We start from the raw sequence: 20,125 nt of genomic DNA, 5'->3' as shown, positions 1-20,125 counted from the left end.
ACCAAAATCTCTCCTTTCTGAGGGGAAGGGGAAACTATTGGGTTCCTCATAATATCACTCAGAAGCCTGAAGGTGGTAATTAGCACATTTCCTGATCTCTCCCTTTTTCAGGTTAGGCAACTTTAATTCCTTAACCTGTCATTTAAGGGCTCATTTTACATGCATACTCTATTTTTACTAGGTCCTTCTAAACTGCTGAGTCCAAAAATGGACAGAATGTCTTAAAAATATCTACATAATACAGAATATAGCCATATAGATCACATTCATGAACCCAGAAAATTATGCATCTTTAAATAAATTTTACCCACAGTTACTGAAATTTAAGATTTGTTATACTTAATGCGCTCAGATTCAATAAAATTAGAATTTTACTTTGCAATAAAACAAACCTAAGTAAAGCCCTGTAGCATCATAATAAAAAGACATATTTCAATTTTTAAAAGATTTGTCACTGAAAATAAGGCACTAAAGAAGCAATGACTTCTCAGCACCTATTTCCTCATTTTAAGAGTGGAAGTCACTTAACATACCTGAGTAGATGCATTATTGAAACCATTTAGTGCCACAAGAGTCACAGTTCTTCAAAATGGTAGCATTGCATAGTTCTAGCAACTTTCGGACATAGCATTAATTATTTTAAAAGGCGTTCAAGGAAAAATACTGTGTGAAGAGCAAAACAAAGACTGAGACCACTTTTGGAATCTCTGATGTCAAAAGAAGTCTACTTGCTGCAGTCGTTAAACAGACTCTGGGTTGTGGTATGGCTGCAAAAACCTGGTCCAGGAGACCATGATTATAATCCTGATTTTGTACTTGGGCAAGACACTTCTTTGGTGAAAATAACTTTTTTTTTTAAGGGCATACTGTATTCATTATCTATCAAGTTAGGTAATTGAACTACTTTTAGCTTTCTGATCACAAACCGATGTGCTATTAAGTATCAGATAAATTCACCTTAAAAATATACATAGACTTAAATACCTACATTATATAAGTTAGGGCATTTCTTATAGTCTCCTCATTTAAAAAGGGGATGGTTAATAGGAAGATATTCATGCTCAAATATAAAAAAAAAAAATAGTCCAAGTCACTTTGGGCAAAACTTTCAGAAATTTAAGGGCTGATTATAGGCACCCACCTTAATTTAAAAAATAACAGTATGTCTTACTGATATTTTCTCTACACTCCTTGAGCTTCAGGAGTTTTGGGATTTCAAATTGATTTCCAAAAGATATCTTGTTCTATACCTCTCAGAGTCTGTGCAACATTTAAATAGAATAGTAGATGGGAAAACATTTATAATCTATACAGCATTTTAAAGATGCTGCATTTTTTTACCTTCTCTCCATCTCCCCAGCAAAACTAACCTCTCCTTATCCTGCACGATTGGAATTTTGCTTCACTTCTCTTACAATTTCTAACCTATGCTCTTTCCTACATTAGGTCACCCATCCCTTCTAACAGGGATTGTCTCACTCACTTGTGTATCTATAGGGCTTAGCATAGTGAGAAATTTGTAACAAATACTCAATAATTTTTGAAGGAAAAAAATTAAAGTTGCTAGAGAATATATCACAAGAAAATATGTGTTAGGTGTCACGGACATAATCAATTTCTCATCCAGAATCTCATCTGTTGTTAGTAGCCTCCTCTTTATTACACATTCCTCCCAGGGACAACAGAAAAATTCAGTGGACAGGAGATTCCATTAGCTCCTTTTCAGTGCTTGAAGGATTAAGCCTTGGTATCTTCTTTAAAATAATTCCTTAAAATCATGTATTCAAAATACAGGAATTTGGTTCATAATGGGTAAGACTTCTGAATCAGCAATCTAAACAAAATGACACCATAAAACAAATAATACTCTCTTATCTGCTAGGCTAAAAAAACTAGATTTTTTCCAAGTTGAAGAGAGTCTATATCATCGTTTCTCTAGCCCACCTCATATTACCAATAACGCAATAGAAGCACATGAGGTGCAGTGACTTTGCCAAGGTCACATCAAGCCGGTGACTGAGTGCTGAGCAGGACCAGGACAGACTCCAGATCACCCGACTCCTAGCCCAGTGCTGCTTCCTCCTCCCTTCCTGTCCTCCCCGATTTATTCATCCAGAACTAACTGACCAAGCAGAAACAATTGGGAATAGTCAGACCTCTATTAATAACAACTTGCTTTTATATAGTACTATATAGTTTACAAAGCACTTTCCACATCCCCGCTCTCCTTGAATCCTTCTCCAAGCCCCAGGGACAGGACATTTACTTGCAGTGAAAATAAACTAAGGCCTAGAAAGGTAAAGCGGCATATCCCAGGTCACAGAGCCAAATCTGAACCTGGACTTTCTTACTACAAATTTAAGTCTGTGTACATAAATCCACAGCAATCTGTTCCAGAGATACAATCAAAGGAAAAAATTATTCCCCTCTGACCCTCATTTGTATCCTATTAAGCCAAGATTCAAAGGGGTCTGTCCTAGTGACTTTGCGAAGGGTTTATAAATAGGCTGATTTTGAAAGAACTTTGACACTAACCGGATGAATAAACCATGCAAAAGTAATAGATGAAGTGAGAAAAAGCACGGAAATGCACGTCCAGCGAAGTGATGCAGACATCAAGGACAAGAAAGGCTTTCATTACTTATTTTAGCCCCTACTTTTGAGCTGAGGGAACTAAAACACCTTTCTCCCCAAACCCCAGAAACGTAGAAATCCCAGGGTTTCTTAAAGAACAACAGTTACGATAGTCGTGACTCTGGAAATGCCACCGCTTTCCACTGATGGGGAAGTCCTTTGCTGGCACTCACAAAAGGTCTGGAGCAGGACAGTCCGTTCCCCGTTCCCCGAGGTAGCTAAAGACAAGAATTAGAATATGAGGCATGCAAAGCAGTCTTCACGGGAGGGAGCTGCCAGCTGGTGCCACATCCAGGATGACGGGAGGGAAGAGAACAAGACGGGGACAAGGCACGTGCGCAAAGATGAAAGGTCATGCCACACCCCACTGGACAGGATGAGAACAGTAAAGAGACTGTTTCGTTTCTCATTTTTAGAAACAGCTTCTAACAAGGTAGAGGAGGAAGTTTTTACGCTTAACCAGACTTCATAGGGAGAAGATCAATAGCTGTCTTCCACGGGCAACAAGAAGTTAAGTCGCAGAGAATATGATCCATTACTTACAGAGCTATATTTGGGCTCATGGTGAGATTGAGGAATGTTCAAAAAGGAAGGAAAGGGAAGTGGAGGCTGTGTGTCAACCCTGGGTCATTAGCTACTTCATACCCAAGGATATAATGAAAACTGCTATGAAAACCAAATAAGTAAATATTATTATATATCAAGGGCCTTATAATTTTGTTCAATTAACTTTCTACTGTTAATAGAAATCACCCTAATATGGCCAAGTCCCTGGGATTATAAACAAGAAAGATGTAGCCTTTGCCTTCATGATGCTCACAGCCTAGAAAACAAGTTTGACATGTACCCAGATTACAGTGAAGGAAGAAACCCACACTGCAGGAGAGTTGAGAGGGCAAAGGCTTCTCTCTGCAGAGAAGGACCAAGAAAAACTTTATTAAGAAAACTACAATCTAATTATTTGTGAATATAAAAAGTTAATGTACTTTGGGAAGCCACTGTTAAGATTTCTTTCTGGTTGTTGTGTTTTGCTTTTAATGAATAATGTAAATACTGTATTATATTACTGATAAAGAACTATCAAACAATGTTTTTTTATAGTTCCTAGCTTCCCCATAATATAGCATTTGCTAATAGTTAATTAAGTCATGAAACCATATAATTTAACAGAATACATTACATTCTTAAATGTTCACTGAAGACCACATTCTCTGCCTCTCCAAAATGTTTAAATTCTACATCTGTACATCTGTTGTGTGCTTTCAAGATGATGTAAACATGGGAAAATCTCAAAAATATATCGTAAAATAGTGCAACCAAAGCTTCATTTGGGAAGTTGTCTCCTGAATCTACTGGGTGAATTTAAATTCAATCAGTATTAGCCTGTGCAAATAAAAAGAGCTCTATTCTTCCAGTTTAAGAACTAGCCCTGCTTTCAAGGTAAGTAGTGAGAACTCCAGGCCATTCTCTCTTTGTGACGTTACATGAAAGAGTCTGGAGTCCTGTACCTGCTTTCAAAGCATAGCTCTGTCATTTGAACTACAATTTGTAAAGAAATCCTCAGGAGTTTTCAAAACCGGTACTTCCAGGTTGCTGAGACTCAGAGCCACTGATTAAAATTTTTAATCATATTTATAGATAATTGGGCTTTAGGGTGGGGCTTCAATATGCCTTAAAAGACAGAAAATAGTATGGGATTCAAGAAATTGAGTTTTATTCCTTACTTTACCAGGACTGAGCCACTTTCTCCCTAGGCCTCAGTTTTCCAGGTAAAATGAAACAGCTAAAAATGACTTGTAAAATCCCTTCTGGCCATAAAGACTCTCTCACAGTGCTGGGAAGTTAGTAACTTGGCCAGTTACAAATTGGCAAGACAATTTTTCTGGGAAATTACTGCTTGAACCGTGAGAGCTAAGACACAATTCCAATCATGAATTTGAAGGCAGACTTAATCACTTCCATCCCACAGAGCGGCTAGCTCTTGTTAACATCTCCATTACGGCATCTATCATATTGCATCTTGAGCAGTGTTGTCTGTCTTCCACACTCGTGTGGAAGGTTCACAAGGTCAGAACTGTGCCTTATTCAGCGTTTTACCTACGCCCAACAATGCCATGTCCAGTGGATGCCAGTGCAGTGGAAGAATGAATAAATTAGTATGTCAGGGCAATTAAAAAAAAAGTCTAGACATGATCTTGGTAGTTCTCTTAAACTTGTACCTATTTTTGAGGTATTCACATGGTATTTTCTCATGGGAAGACTACTTTAATGACTCTGATGTCTGGCAACCTAACTATGCTGGATAAACAGAGGTCAGCCAGGGCACCGTGGAGAATTCCACAAAATGCTATCTCCACAGCCTCTGAGCCGAGATGATCTTTCCACAAGATTATTTCATATCTTTTGAAAGTAAAGACTTCTAAGTAAAGATGGGAAACTAGAACACAGGCTTTTACTTTCATTCCTACCAGAAACACCATTAAAAGTACAATAAAGGGGTATGGGTCAACCATCACATTTTAGACCTTGGAAGCCAGCTGGTGAAGATATAAAGGATTTAGCGGACCTGAGAAAACTAAATGCTAAGTCAGCAGTGGGGAAAGGCAATAAGCAGCCTAATTTGGACTGTGGAATCTTCAAAAGTTTAGACAGTAGTAACACCAAGCTTGTCTAGAAGTAGGATGAAGGGGAAAGGATGAAATAAGCAGAACTGGTGGACAGTCTGTTCTTAAGAAGGTATTATAACCTCAAACACTCTCCTAAACGTTGACCTAGACAACTGCCTTCCCCAATCCCAGGAGATGACTGGGGATTTGTTCTCTATAGAGGATAGAAGAGAGGCTCTCTGTCCAGTGGGCAGAGTGAGTACCACACTGAAAACTGAGAGATTAAGTGAACATTTACACATGGACTGCTGAGACCCCCAGACTCCTGGGAGCCATGTCTCTACCATTCAGGCAAGAGAAACAGTCCTCTTTGAGGAACTTATGAATAATAAGAGGCAAGACCTAAAGATACTGATACCAGGAGTTCCACAGTAAAAAGCCCACCAGGATGACCCTGTAACTAAGACCATCATCAGTAAGCCCCACCCATGTGCACAGAGCTTCTGCCACCCTTTAGCCTGCTCTTAATTATGAATAGACAACCAAATATAAAATCATCTGTACAAAGTCTCTAACATGAAAGAAATCAAAACAAGCAATAAAAAGAAGCTAACTGGAAACAAAGGTTATAGAGGGAAATAACTTCTGAAAATTATGCCATTAATAGTCCTAACAAGGTATTAGAGATATTGCCTCAGTGAAACAAGACAGCATAATGTAAAATCAAACAGTCAGAGAAAAACCACAAGTAAGAATCTTGAAAACTAAAAGTCTGATATAGAAATTAAAAATAAAATCTAACAGAAGGAAACGAAGATAAAGATGAGCTTATCGCCTAGAAAATAGGGGGGAAATGCAAAAGGGATGAAAATAGGAAATAAAACGTAGTAAAAATAAAACATTAAAGAAATTCAGGAATATCAATATCTAAGTAACAAGATTTCCAAAAAGCTGGAACCAGACGACGACAAAGAAACAGAACAGGAAATCATCTAGGGAAAAAAAAATTCAGGAAAATCTTCTAGATGCAAAGAATACGTTTCCACATTAAAGCAGCCGTCAAAGTATCCAGCGTAATGGGTGAAAATGAAACCACAAGAAGGCAAATCTTTGTAAATTTTCAGAACTCTGGGAAAAAGAGCTTTTCAAAGAAAAAAAATAAGACAATAAGGCATGTGTAAAAAACAAGGAATCAGAATGTCATCAGACCAGAACAACAAAAGGGGAAAGGAGAAGACATGGTGGTGTCACTTAAGCTCTGAAGGAAAATTATCTTCACTCTAGAGATCCAAACATAGCCAAATTTTGTCCAAATATGAGGAAAGAATGGGTATATTTTCAGATAGGCAGCGGCCCAGAAAGTTTAACTACTACGTATCCTTTTTCTTAGAAAGTACTAGAAAATTGATTTCACCAAAATAAGGAAGTGAACTAAGAAAGAAAGATAGAGAGGATACAGGAAAACAGGAGATCCAAGGAAAGACGCCCGCAGAGATTTTCCAGGGTGATGGAAAGGGAGATCCCAGGGTCCAACCAGCACACGGGGCACAAAAGGAAAGAAGTGCGCAGACAGAACCAAGCCAGAAGGTTCCGAGAGATTACTTCAAGAAGATGGACTTGATAGAGTATCTGTGTGTCCGAATGTCTGGAGATGAGATTTAGAACGACAGCAGAGACTTAGAGTTAAATAGTGGATGGTATGTAGAAAGCTGAACAAACAAACAAGCAGACAACTGTCACCCACAGAGGAAACAATCTTAAGAGAAAGGAGAAGAGTAGTCACAGTCTCACCTGCCTTAGTCACGGAAAGCACTTACACAGTCTTAATAATGTAACTACTAAATACTGATCTAACCAAAATAACAATGTAACAGCGCAGGGAAGACGCAAGGAATGTCTGCTGTGGTGAGAATGTGATGATGAAAGAGATGAAAACTTCACTCTTACCATGAGACATCAGAAATAGTGCTGAGAAACTGAGAGACAGTAAGAAGAGAATGGTATTCAGAATACAGAGGTAAATACCAAGAAGAGCTGAGAGTGACTGCCTCTGGAGAGAAAAATAAAGTCGAGGGAGGGGACAAGGAACAGCTACCTTTGATAATACACTCTCCATAACTGTGACAAAATGACTAGTGAAAAAAAAAGAAAAAGGAAGACATCACCTCAAATTTGATCACGAGGGATTATCCTTACACCTCTCTTGCTCTAGAAACATTTCTGATGGAACGAGTAGCAGAGGAGGTGCTGTTCCCCAGTACCCTCACCTCTTTACTGAGACATGAGTCAATGGTCAGCAGAGCTCAAAAGAGGTTGCTCAGAGCAAAGGCAAGGCTGTCTCTGCCATCTGTCTAGCCACTCCTGATGGTTATTAGATGAAAATCATCTGCTGACCTTCATTTTCAAAATCTTGTTCATAAATCTTTCACCAGCCAGGCTGAGACCTCGATTCAAGGCAGTATTCTCGACTTCAGCCATTGATTATGGCTGTCCAGTTTGGCAAGGAGCTGTCTACCTGAAACAGTTTTAAGATTTCGATCCAAAAGCAGTATCTCTGTGGGGCTACCGTATTTTACAGCTCTATGCTGAGTTACAACTAAACGCTCAGACTGGAAGTATTATGCTTGGAATTCAGTTACACCTTTAAGCAAACCTAAATCCATCAAACTCTGCAAATGCCATGGCTATGATTTTGTACTGGAGGTTTTAATGAGGCAGTTTTGAGATATTTAACCATAGCTACATTTTGTTGAGTAGTGCCAAGCAGTGTGGTAAACACTATATGCCAAGCAGTGTGGTAAACACTTGCATACATCATTTCATTTAATTCTCAAAACAATTCTATGAATAAATACTATTATTATCTCCATCATACAAATGAGTAAAGCTGGAGTTAGGAAGATTAGGAACCTTGCACAGTATCTTCCCCCAGGAAACAGACAAAATTCAAAACCAGAATTGGGTTCAGAAACTGTTCCTTCTAATGTCTCTATCTTCTCTAAAGAAAGACAGCCAAAATATCAAATTACACTATTGAAAGAGTGACGGTAAGGTCGAAGACAAACATATTTCTTACATTATTCTTCATATACTTAAGGAGCGTTTGAGGAACTTCATACAGCACAGTTGCAAAATACATGCATATTAGTATAGCATTTGTCCTATCATTATAATTCTGAGAGTTGATAATAATTTATAGATCATTGGGAAGCAATTTTTGAGCCTGACACTTTTCAAAAATATTTTTGGAACTTTCCCCTAAAATACCACTCTGTAAAATTTCAATGCAAAAATTTCAGGGGATTGAGAGCCAAAAGTGAATAGACATGAAACTCACTGTTCCATTAAGCAAGGGAAGTGTGTCAGCAGCAGAGACTGGCAAAAGCCATAGAGCAGAATACTGGATCACAACAGCATTTCTTCTGGCCATGGCAGTGTGCTTATAGGTATACCTTGCTTTGTGTAATGATGTTTTCTTGAAAAGCTAGGGAATAACTGAAGCTTTGCAAATAGAATTGCACTCAAATAAAAGCCCTGGAATCTATTTTTTTAAAAGACAATTGATACCAATATTTGTGAAATGTAAGTTATCATCATCTACATCATGTAATTTGTAACAGGCCTCTACAATTTTCTTCTAAGCTTTCATTCCATCAGGATTCATCGCTGACTGCATCCTGTCCCCAGACCCTAACTGCTTCGTTAGGGCAGGGACTTTGTCGTGTCACTACTATTTTCAGCACCTAGAACACTGCCCAGCTTATCAGATAGTTGCTAGATACACGAATTAATTAACCGACCACTTAATCTTTTCCTAGTTGCCACATGTGTATTAATAGCCCTGTATCTTTGCTTATACTATTACATCAGCCTGGAGTATTTTTCCAATGTTTCAGTTCCACCTCTCCTGTAAGACCAAGCTCAAATGCCGACTCCTTTCTCTGTATTCCCACAGATTGTATTTCCGTATCTGGTCTAACAGCAGAGGGTATAAATCTTGTCTTACTCACTGGGTCCTAGTCTGTAACACCTAGCCAGAGCAATCCACACAGAAGATATGATATTAAAAGTGAACTTGAAATTTAATCTAAATTTTTACATGCATCGCCTGCTGTCAGCTCTTCCTAGGCTTCTGGGTCTATCTTCAAAAGCTAGTCTGTGAGGTCGTCATAAGGTCAGAAACTTTGTCTTTCTTCATTTCTAATCCTGGTGATAAGCAATGGGCATGGCACAGATAAATGGGTAATTCCAAACAGGCGTTATCTGTACACATTACTAATAACATCTTTGTGTTAATTAACTAATGTGTGTACGGGTATGGGTGATACTGGGGTGACTTCTAGATGTGACCTTGCTTACTCTTTTAAGCTATAGAGTTCCCTCACGGGAATGCTATTCCAGGACCCCTTTTTCTAATATTCCTCAATGCTCAGCAAAATGTACACGTATTTCTAGATACAATACCCAAATACAAGAGAATCTTAGACTACGAGACACACCAGGGGTTCCCAAAATATGATCCCTTGACTAGCAGCATCGGCATCCCCTGGGAACCTGTTAGACAATGTAAACGCTCAGGCCCACCCCAGACCCACTGAGTCAGAAACCACAGAATTGAGAGCCAGAAATCTGTTTCAACAAGCCTACAGGTCATTACGGTCCATACTTTAAGGTTGAAAACCCATGACCAGGTACAACTGGGCAGAAAGCTGTTCTCATTCTTCTGACCCGAACGATAGCATGATCCCTAGACCCAATCAACAATGTCAGTCAACGTTCCTATCACAACAGTCAAGTTCTCTTCTGAAGAAACTCGACTTCATTTTAGGCCAGACAATGGGAGCAAATAAGTAAAACTGATCAAAAAGATTAGTGAATTTCTTTCATTTTTTTGGTTACTACTCTTTAATTTTTATAGCATGACTTAAACCAGTAGGTCTTAAAAACTATCCTTTTAAACCATATACCATAGCTGCATGGCATTCTGGTGTTTCCAACCAGAGGGAAAAAATGAATGAACTAGAACTAGACAGAATGAAAGAAAAACTAATGAAGCAGCAGGGGTCAGCAATCTAAAAAAAAAAAAAGTGTGAAGGAACAGAATCAATTCTAGGCCAATCACAGCTGGGGTCCAAGTAGGAAGGAGGGGCGACAATAAGGGAAGGAAGGAACATGGCTGTGGGAGTAAGAAAGGTGGCAGTGGTGGCCAGCATCAGGTAGGGATCCTGTCCTGCATCAGGACAGGTCACATGTCGTGGTGTGAAGGACACTGAAAGCTGCATCTGGTTTCATGCAAAGGGCTAACGGGACAGTGAGGAGTTTGAGGCAAGAATCCAGCCCCATATAGGAAGAGAGGGAGCAGTGAGCCTAAGGGTCAGAGAACCATCCCAACAGCAGCAGCTGTTAACACTGACCACTGATTTTATGGTGAGTTCTCACATAAATATTAAATATGTATTTATTATGTATTATATATTGTATTATATTTTACACTTATTATATATTATATATTTATATTATTTGTCCCATTCATCTTGAAAGAGTTATTGTACAAATGAGGAAGCAAAGACACACAGACACATCTTGCCCAAGTCAGAGGGACTAAGACGTCGCTAGCTCTGTGTCTCATTTCAGGTCTTGTAATCTCTCCTGTACAACTGAGCTTCGCACATAAGCAGGGCAGCTTTTCAAGGTGAGAGGAGAGAAGGAAGGTGCAACCCCTTATTTACTTAATAAGCTCCCGGGGTTGGAAGCCAACCTAAGGCACAGGAGAGCACTGGGTGCATTCTCATAGCCCCCTGAGGGCAGGCAGGAACTCCTCATGCTTCCCCAAGTCTGGCTCTCGCTGGGCCCAGGGCTGGGTGAGCCTGAGCCAATGGGAATCAGCATCCTGACAGCTAATAAGCTGCACACATTTTATGTGCATGTACACAGCTGGACTAGTCTTCAGTAACAACGGAAGGTTAACTGACTCACCAGACCAGAGCAAAGTATGCCTTAGATATTCAATGGTGGTTAAGCTCACAGACTGAAGCCTGCCTGCTACATACGAGTGGTGTAATCTAGTCAAATTACTTAAAGTCTCTTTCTCTTTCTGGCTTACTTCACTTAGAATGACATTCTCTAGGAGTATCCATGTTGCTGCAAATGGCATTGACACAACATTGTAAAATGATTATAAATCAATAAAAAATGTTTTAAAAAATTCGAGAAAAAAAAATTACTTAAAGTCTCTATGCCAGGGTTTTCTACCCCCTAAAATAGGGATAACAATAGTGCCTGCCTCATTGGATTGTTAGGAGGATTAAATGAGTCACTATGTGTAAAATGCCCAATATGCAGTAAAAGCTACACAGGCGTGGTATCAAAAGACTCAGTTATCTCCTCAATGTCCTTCAACATCTCACATGAATAAAGCGTGAAACCATGAAGCATGAAGATTTTTGCTTGAGTTCAGCTTAGGTAGTAGATCTGTTTAAAAGTTTATAACTGAGCCCAATACCTAGTAGACTATGCTTTATTGAAAAAAATGTAATAAAATATCAATGAAAGATTTGAGAAAGGAAAAAACCCTCACCATCCAATAGTCATTACCCAAATATTGCCGTTGTACATATCACCATCTATTCTTTGTCCATGGACAAACAAATTTCATATTATTGTAATCAGTCCATATATCCACATTACTGGTTTTTATAACTACTGTCATATCACAAGTATTTCTGATTATAACTCATGTTCACAAACATGTTAGTGGCTGTTAAAGGAAATATTTCCTTCCATTACTAAATTTTATTCTCTGCACCATCAAGAAATTCAGCTTATTAATGATGAAACTCTTAGACCTTGGGTAACTTTTACCTGGAAGTAAAAAAGGCTTCTTCTATCTAAAATGATCAGTAGCCAATCAAACATCAGAAGAGAGAAAGTGTTTTTAAGTTGTCTGAAGACAATGAAGGACTGAGAGCAATTATTTTTGAATAATATATTACTAATGATTGAGAACTAAAAGGAAATCAAATCTTCTTTGTATACTGTCAGTAAAACACTCAGGTTAGGGTTGGGAGAGAGGATAAAATCATATCACCAAATCAACTTCACATATGACTGATGTACAAATAAACCAATCTTATTTGTAAAGACACATGAGCTGGGTGAGAAAAATATTACAAAAACATGATGCACAATCTGATGAGCAAAAATGCCAAAGAAGTAGCAGAGACCCAGGCCCATCCATAAATCCTTAAACAGAACATCATCACTGTAGTCCCTACATGAACACCTCACAAATGCCAGTTCTTATAACCCCAGAGATGAAAAGAATCTTGCCTTTAATCCACCCTTGTTTCACAGATGAAGAAACAAGGACGGAGAAAGGAAGTGACCAGCTCAGACTCACACAATGAGTTGGGGCAGGAATTAGGATTCAAGTTCAAGTCTCTAGACTCCCAAGCCACGATCTTTTTTTCTTCAAGGCCACTGCAACCACCCATCAGTTCAGACATACCTGGGCCTGTGTGTGATCGTCAGGTAATCTACAAACTCTGGCCAAGTAGCCATTCTCCCCCAGTCTTAGTACTTTCTCACATGGAACCAAATTAATTGCTCAGTCCAATTATAGACCCAACAAATTCAGACACACAACTCACAGCATTAAAAAGCTAGTTGAAAACTACACTAGGCCCTTAAAAATTAATGTGGTAATTACGACCACCCTGTTTTCTACAGACATCAAGTTTAAAATCAAGTAAAGGAAGACTCTGAACAAGCTGAAAAAGCAATTTCTTTGTAATAAGGTAGAAATCAATAGGGAAACAGAGTTTTTTTATTTAAAAAAAAAGGTTTAAGACACTAAGCTCCAGAGAGGAGTAGAAAGAGATTTTCCCCAAAGTTCCTGCATTGAATAGAGGGACTAGGTTTTCCAGTATCTAGTCTAATATTAGTTTTATCTCATCAGAACACGCACCATGTTTTCCGTGCCTCAGTGAATCACTCTGTATACCATCTCATAATCCCACCAGAACATAGATTCCCAGTTTAAAAAGCTCAGCCTTAGAGAATCTAACACATAATAGGAACTCAATAAAAACTGCTTATTAAATAAATCATCTCATTTTAAAATTGCTTTGGTTGTCTTCCTCAGTGTTATTAAGCATTTTGCTACATTTGCATTATCAGTTTGCTTTTTATGCTGATGTAAAGTCCATGTCATCTCATTTTGAATTATTTGTAGGCTTGCAAATAAAGCAAGATTTACATGACAACCTATCTCTTGACACACAGCAAATATTTCTTTTTCAAATCCCAGAAGGGAGAAAAAAGTAAAGCAAATTCAATTTCAAATGGTGCTGGAAATGTTAAAAATATTTTGAAAGGAAAGAAGTGCCTTTGCAGAAACAAAAACTGCTTAAGTAATCTAATTTTAAACTTTCCTGATTTTTAATAATTAGAATAATCACATAATAAGTCTCGTGAAGTTCTCTAAATTGTAGAGCATCTAACCCCAATTTAGTATGTGAATGAGACCAAAGGCAAAAACATCTTGACTTTTTTTTCAACTCAGAAACATCTAGATTTTTGGTTTTCAAAAAGTGAAAAAGGAATTTCAAATTTGTCTTGTGATGGGGTTTGGTAAACATGTTTGAATGTTATCAGTATTTGAGGAATCGAAGAAAAACCCCATTGTTTCACATGGGTAATAACTGTAGGAATTAACGGGAGAGGGAAAGACAGACATGTTACTGGCTGATGGCATTCTGCTTCCTCCTGCCTGCTAGTTAAGGGAAACTTTGATGTGTTTAGTTATCATCTGAATGGCCTCTGAAGGCTTCTAGATTTTTTTCCTGCAGTCTAATCTCTTTGGGCTGCTTCTCAGGCTAATGGCCAGTCCACAAATAGGAGAGAAAGAAAAACCTAACCACAGAATAGCAGCTTCCCTTCCTTTTTTTTTATTTTTTATTTTTATTAAAAACAATATTTAAAACCCACTTTTAATGATCTGTGCTCTCTGAATCACGGATATCTGAATCTGGTGGTAGGATCTGTTTCAGGTAAAAACCCAGGCACAGTATTTGCTTAAAAAAGTAATAAAGAAAAAATCTACAGAGAGGCAACAGGTATTCTTTGGTACTTCGGCCAGCGTGCCCTCAGATGCATCGCAGCAGCAAAATACCACGGCCTCCCTGGATGGGAGTCCCACGTTCCCAAAGACAAGGCAACAGAGACGGTTTCAAACAATAACTGGAGAGGACAGCAAACTAAAATTAGAAGTAAAGACACAGATCCTGGAATAAAATCCACGTTCTGCGTGCGAAGATACTGATGAGGACGAAGACACTGTGGGAAGTAATGTGTCTTCTTAGCCTCAGACACTCGCCATCCATCTACATGTCTGTTTCCTAACCCAAGCCTGTAGTACAGGAACTAGTTCCTCCCTTCTACATGTACAGTCTCCTAACACTAAAGAGGGTAATGATAAAAGTCAAGGTCCAGGCAGCAGGAGTCCTGTATTATTTCTGACAGGGGACACAGGTACATGTTACAGCTTCCTATTAATCGTCCTGTAGCTGATCTGTTGAGTCCTAATTAAGAGTGCACATCCTAATCAAATGAGCTGCTTCTTAAATATCCGAGTCCCGGGTACCACAGGATACCCAGTGATTCAGATGTGCACCACTGACTGAAAATCCTGTTAGTGGTCAGATTTTACAGTCTATGTTTTAAACCCAACCAAGGTGTAATACTTGACCCAGTGTATCTCCATCCCCAAACCCACAAGATGTTATACAACTGCCTTGAAACTAAGTCCCAGCAACACAGAGACATATTCACGTTTCTGAGGAGTTACTACAAAAAATACATAATAAACACAAACAAAATCCCTTTTGGTAAATTAAATCCTTTACAGAAGTCAATGGAGACAATTTGCTGGGTGTCTGTGCAGTATGCTTGCTGCTGAAACTACAAAAATGGCAAGGATTAATTTCTCCTCCTGCCCCCAGGATCTCAGTCTAATGAAAAGACAAACACAGCTAATAATAATGAAAGACCATGATTCTACACTCTAAATGCTTTATTGGTATGAGCTTAATTTCATAATCATGGTATTATATGCTATGGGGCTTGGGGTAGGTATAGTAATTCTTATTCTACAGAGAAATAAAGATGAGCTGCCTGAGTCACTTAGTCTTTCTGAGCCTCGGTTTTGTTATCTGCAAAATGAAGTTAAAATACTTAATCGCAGGGTTTTAAGGAAAATAACATATATTAAAAGCCCTTTGGAAAAATACAGAGTATCTCGTGAATGTTATTTATGGCTATTAATATGTGACACATCAGGAAAGCAAGTATTAACAAATCCAATATACCATTATTAGTCACTCAGTAGGCACAAAACAACACACGTAATAGGGTCAGAAGCTTAAAGGCATAAAAGGACAGGAGTAAGGGAGTGACAGGAGATAACTAACTGGCGACCTCCAGACTCACTACTAAGGCTAACCAGCCTCATAATAACCACCTAACACAGACAATCGGTTACCAGCCAGGTAGCCCGCCAGTCGGAACAGCTTCTAGAGTAGATGCTGATTAGCAAGGGTTCCGATGTTCTCCCACACAACAGTTTTGTTTAAAGAAACTAAAAGTGTAACAAAAAGCAGGCATTACTGCTGTGGAATGTTAACTGTCTCTGTAGAGGCCATTAATCACTCTAAGATTATATTCTAGTGCCCTGCTACCCTACCAGAACTCTGAGAGATGAATGGAGGAGAGACGTACAGCAATGTTAGAAGCTGTCAGCTCCTGAGTCTGCTGATGTATCCCCAGACTGTACGCTCCCGGAGGGCAACCCAGCACACTGTTTATATGTCCATCCCCTGCTTTTAACCACGAGCCTGGAACAGTGTGGCAACTCAGCAAATACTCTGAATTAAATGAAATGAACTCCCTTTAATATTTAAGAATCTTGAGACTCAGAGAAGAAAAGTGATTTGTCCAAGGTTATACCATTAGAGCTCAGATGAGAACAGGGATTTCCTATGTTCAATGCCCATTCTGTTACGTTTTTCTGCTGAATTATATTTTGCTTATTCTGCAATGGTTTCAGAGTTTTAGTTGTTTGTTTTATAACCACAAAGTAGTTTTCCTTAAAATCACTTCCCAGCTCCGATAAAGTAGTTACTACATAGACATTTCCTTTCTCTCCTGCAGGGTGAACCATTCTAGTTTCAGAGAAATGATTATTCTGTAACTTACATACATCAGTTCATGCCCCTGGCCTCACTCTAATGCTGGTGTGAAACTCAGAACACAGTTGAATCTTCATTGGGAAAACATGTGCAGTTCTCGGTGAAGAAAGCAGGTCAGGTTACTGCCTTCTATGATCTGGAATCAAACTGATGTTCCTGGTAGCCAAACGTCTTTCACCTCTCCCAGTTTACAGTCTCCTGGATGCATGAGCATGGCATGATAAACTAATTAAGGCTATCCAATTCAACACATACAATCTGAGTCCCTACTATGTAAATGAAATGTTTTATCTGATGCAGGCACCTGGGTGGCTGTGGGAACATTAGAGGTTCACGTTATGCCCACAAGAAAGTTAATATATTAGTGGATATATGAGAATGAGATCTTGAAGATCGGAGATTGAACCTTAGTTTCTTTTATTCTCAGAACTAAGGACATTGGGAACATAGCAGATGCTCAGTAAATATTTGTTTAAATAAAGAACACAAAAATTACAATGCTGACTGTAAGAAATGCAGCATGTGAGGGGCAAATAAGGACTTAGGTCATGAGAAGCATGCCAGTAAATATTAATTAGATGTAAGGGAGGTCAAGGGAGATGCTGCGGAACAAGGAGCATCTCACATGAATCTCAAAAGAATTGAACAGAGGCACGTGACAATGGGACGAGGGTAACGCTATGTTCACTATAAGCTACACCTTGATTTCAGCAGTCTAGTATCACACTACCATGGGTTAATACCAGGACATTTTCAGGAGCTCAGAATGAACCTACAGAGTAAGTGTTTAAAGATAATCAAAGGATTGAAATGAAATGGCTGGAGGAAGAACAGAGAGGGTATTTAAAAGTGAGTCCATTTTCTGATATAACCATGAAGCAAACACTCTCTTTTGCAATTTAATTTCCATTCTTTCCAAAAGAAACCAAAAACTCACAACATGATCACGTATCCAGGAGTTTCCATACTGATTAGTTACAAGATATCAAATCTTCTATACTGACATGCCCAGAGCAGTGTCATTCGTAGATGCAATCAGTCCCCTAACGTCTAAAGCAGTGCTTCTTAAACTGTACTGTGCATACAAATGACAAGCGGGTTTTGCTGAAATGAAGATTTGGTTCAGTACGTCTAGAGCAAGGCCTGAGATTCTGCATTTCTAACAAGTTTCCAGATGATGCTAATGCTGCTTGTCTATGGATTACGCCTTGAGTAGCAAGGTCTTACCTTAGATCAGTGGTTAACACTGGCTATCCATCTCCATCACCTGAGTAGCTTTCTAAAAATACCTACGCCCAGGTCCCACTCCAGAGCCAGTTAAACCAGAATATCTAATAGAGGTGTGGCCTAAGCTTCTTGACGCTTTAAAAGTTCCACAGGTGTTTCTAACAGGCCGGCCTGAGACTGAGAACCTGGCTAGACAAAGAAAGGATGGAGTACAGACAGGAGAGGGGAAAAATAGAGACATTCTGGAGAGAGAGAGGAGAACCTCTTTCCTCCCTGTAAACCAATGCTTCTCAAACTTTACTGTGGGTACGAATAACTTAGGGATCTTGTTAAAAATCAGATTCTGATTCAGTAAGCCTGGAGTCAAGATCAAGAGCCTGCAATTCTACAAGGCTAGTCTTCAAACCGCATTTTTTATTATCAAAAGTCTAAATGAGTGGTTCTCAAACACGGCTGAACATATGCCTCTTTCCTTTCCTAACATTCTGGTGTAACTGGTATAGGGTTTGACCAGGCATGAGGGTTTTTTAAAAGCATGCCAGATGATTTTAACATGCAACAAAGTTTGTGAACCACTGCAAGGTACAAATTCTGTCAAAGCTGTCCAGACTGTGCACCAACCCAAATCTTTGAGGCAATCTTAATTACCACGGTACAGAAAGATCACTGAAATTACATCACTGAATTGACTGCTAGGTCAATTGATTTATTTTTCTCTTTACTCTGATAACAGGAAGTGATGCAAAGCAGTAAGTCAGGAAGCAAAAAAAAAATTGATCTTATTTGTGAATAACTGAAGCTCAACTTGCTGGAGACTTGGAAGAAGTGCTCTAAGGAAGGTTTTCAAATGCTGGAGGAAACACAAAGGTTGTCAAATGCTGGCAACAAGATTTAAGATTAAATGGGCCATTAGATATTTTTCTGGGATGGAGAACTCTTGAACTCTCAACTGAATCATGTAATAATACTTTTTGAGTATTAAAAGGTTTCCAGTAAAAAAAAAAAAAAGTACATGTGCTTACATTTGAGAATGCCTTCCTAGAATTAAATTTGAATCTGTTGGGGGAAGAAGTTTGTACATGGCAGCATGAAGTATTTCAGATGTACCAATTCAAATGGGATATGGATACATTCCTTTTAATACACAATTTTTTCTCCTATAATAAAAATTTCAAGTTAGTTGCCATTTTTAACTGTGCCATTTACATCAACTTAGCAAGTGAGGCCAATGTGTAAATAATTAGCCATTTTTCATATGATCATTACCTGACTAATTCAGTTATGAAAAGGAAGTCCAAGAACTAACACGCATAAGGACTTTCATCATGCCTTTGGCCTGGAGAAATTATGGTACCTCTGCATAATGACCACAGCATGAGCTTGGGGCAAAATTCTTCGCTGCTTTTAGGTCAACGCTGGGATTTACGCCTCTATTGCTGCTATCTGGATTGTTATAGAACTTCTGGCCTGATTCTTCCCAGATATACTTCTGAGATTCTTTCTCTCTTCTTAACTCCCAAGACTGGCAGAATAGCCTGAATGCTACTGTTATCAGAGACATAACCACCTGGAACTTTGAGTGACATGTAGCATATTTTATGGGTAAAGAAAGAAATAAAAATTTATTACTAAGAGATACATCCTCTTTTTATAATGGTCTAGAAATTGGTTTATAAACTGGGGCAAAAATATTACCAAGAACTTTTGCCAAATAATCAAGTTTAATAACCAAATAGCAGGTGTCCTCTATGTAAAAAAAAAAAAAAGCTTAGTAAAACGATACTCTGTTGTCAATCTTATATTCCAGAAATACTTAATCAGCTAAAATATTACAGACCTCTCTGAATTAAGATTTGGCTTCTCTTTCTAAAATGGATTCTACAATAGAGTTAATAAACAGATGCCTCATGTATATTTATAGACATGGGCTCTCTCCTGTATGTACATCATTGTTAGTCAAGAAACTGCCCACCAGCAAATAATCAGAATAAATTGTCTAAATTAAAATTTGCCAGCCTGTCTGAATCCATGTTGAGTCAGTTATTTTCATATTATAAATGCTTACCTAGGTTCAAATACTTAACTCTTCTAATAAGCTACTTCATTGAGCATACACCTGCTATCATTTGACACTCCAGTGTTGTTAATCAGCCCAGAAATAGGTAACCCACCACCACTCCCTGATCCTCAGCACATTACCACAATGACTGACATTCTTGGTTTAAAAATAAAACCTCATTTCAAATATAGCTTCTCGAGTTCTGGGTAATGAATATAGTTTCATAAAAGTTGACATCATTTCTTCTGCTTTCAGCAGAATTAAATACATCCAATATTTCTACTGGATGTCTGACCACATCACTCAAGACTCTTGCAAGCTGGTGGGCGTTTTAAGGAGGAGGAGGAGGAAGA

At 38.5% G+C, this 20,125-nt stretch overlaps 1 protein-coding gene across 1 annotated transcript in view; it reads right to left on the bottom strand.

Moving 5' to 3' along the window:
- The window catches only part of FGF12 (fibroblast growth factor 12), a 501,860-nt gene that overhangs the window by 480,510 nt on the left and 1,225 nt on the right, over positions 1-20,125 (bottom strand). The window lies entirely within an intron of this gene.

Source organism: Camelus bactrianus, chromosome 1 (genome assembly GCF_048773025.1).
Source record: "Camelus bactrianus isolate YW-2024 breed Bactrian camel chromosome 1, ASM4877302v1, whole genome shotgun sequence".
In the NCBI taxonomy this organism is placed as follows: Eukaryota; Metazoa; Chordata; class Mammalia; order Artiodactyla; family Camelidae; genus Camelus; species Camelus bactrianus.
This window is presented reverse-complemented; position numbering and strand designations above follow the sequence as displayed.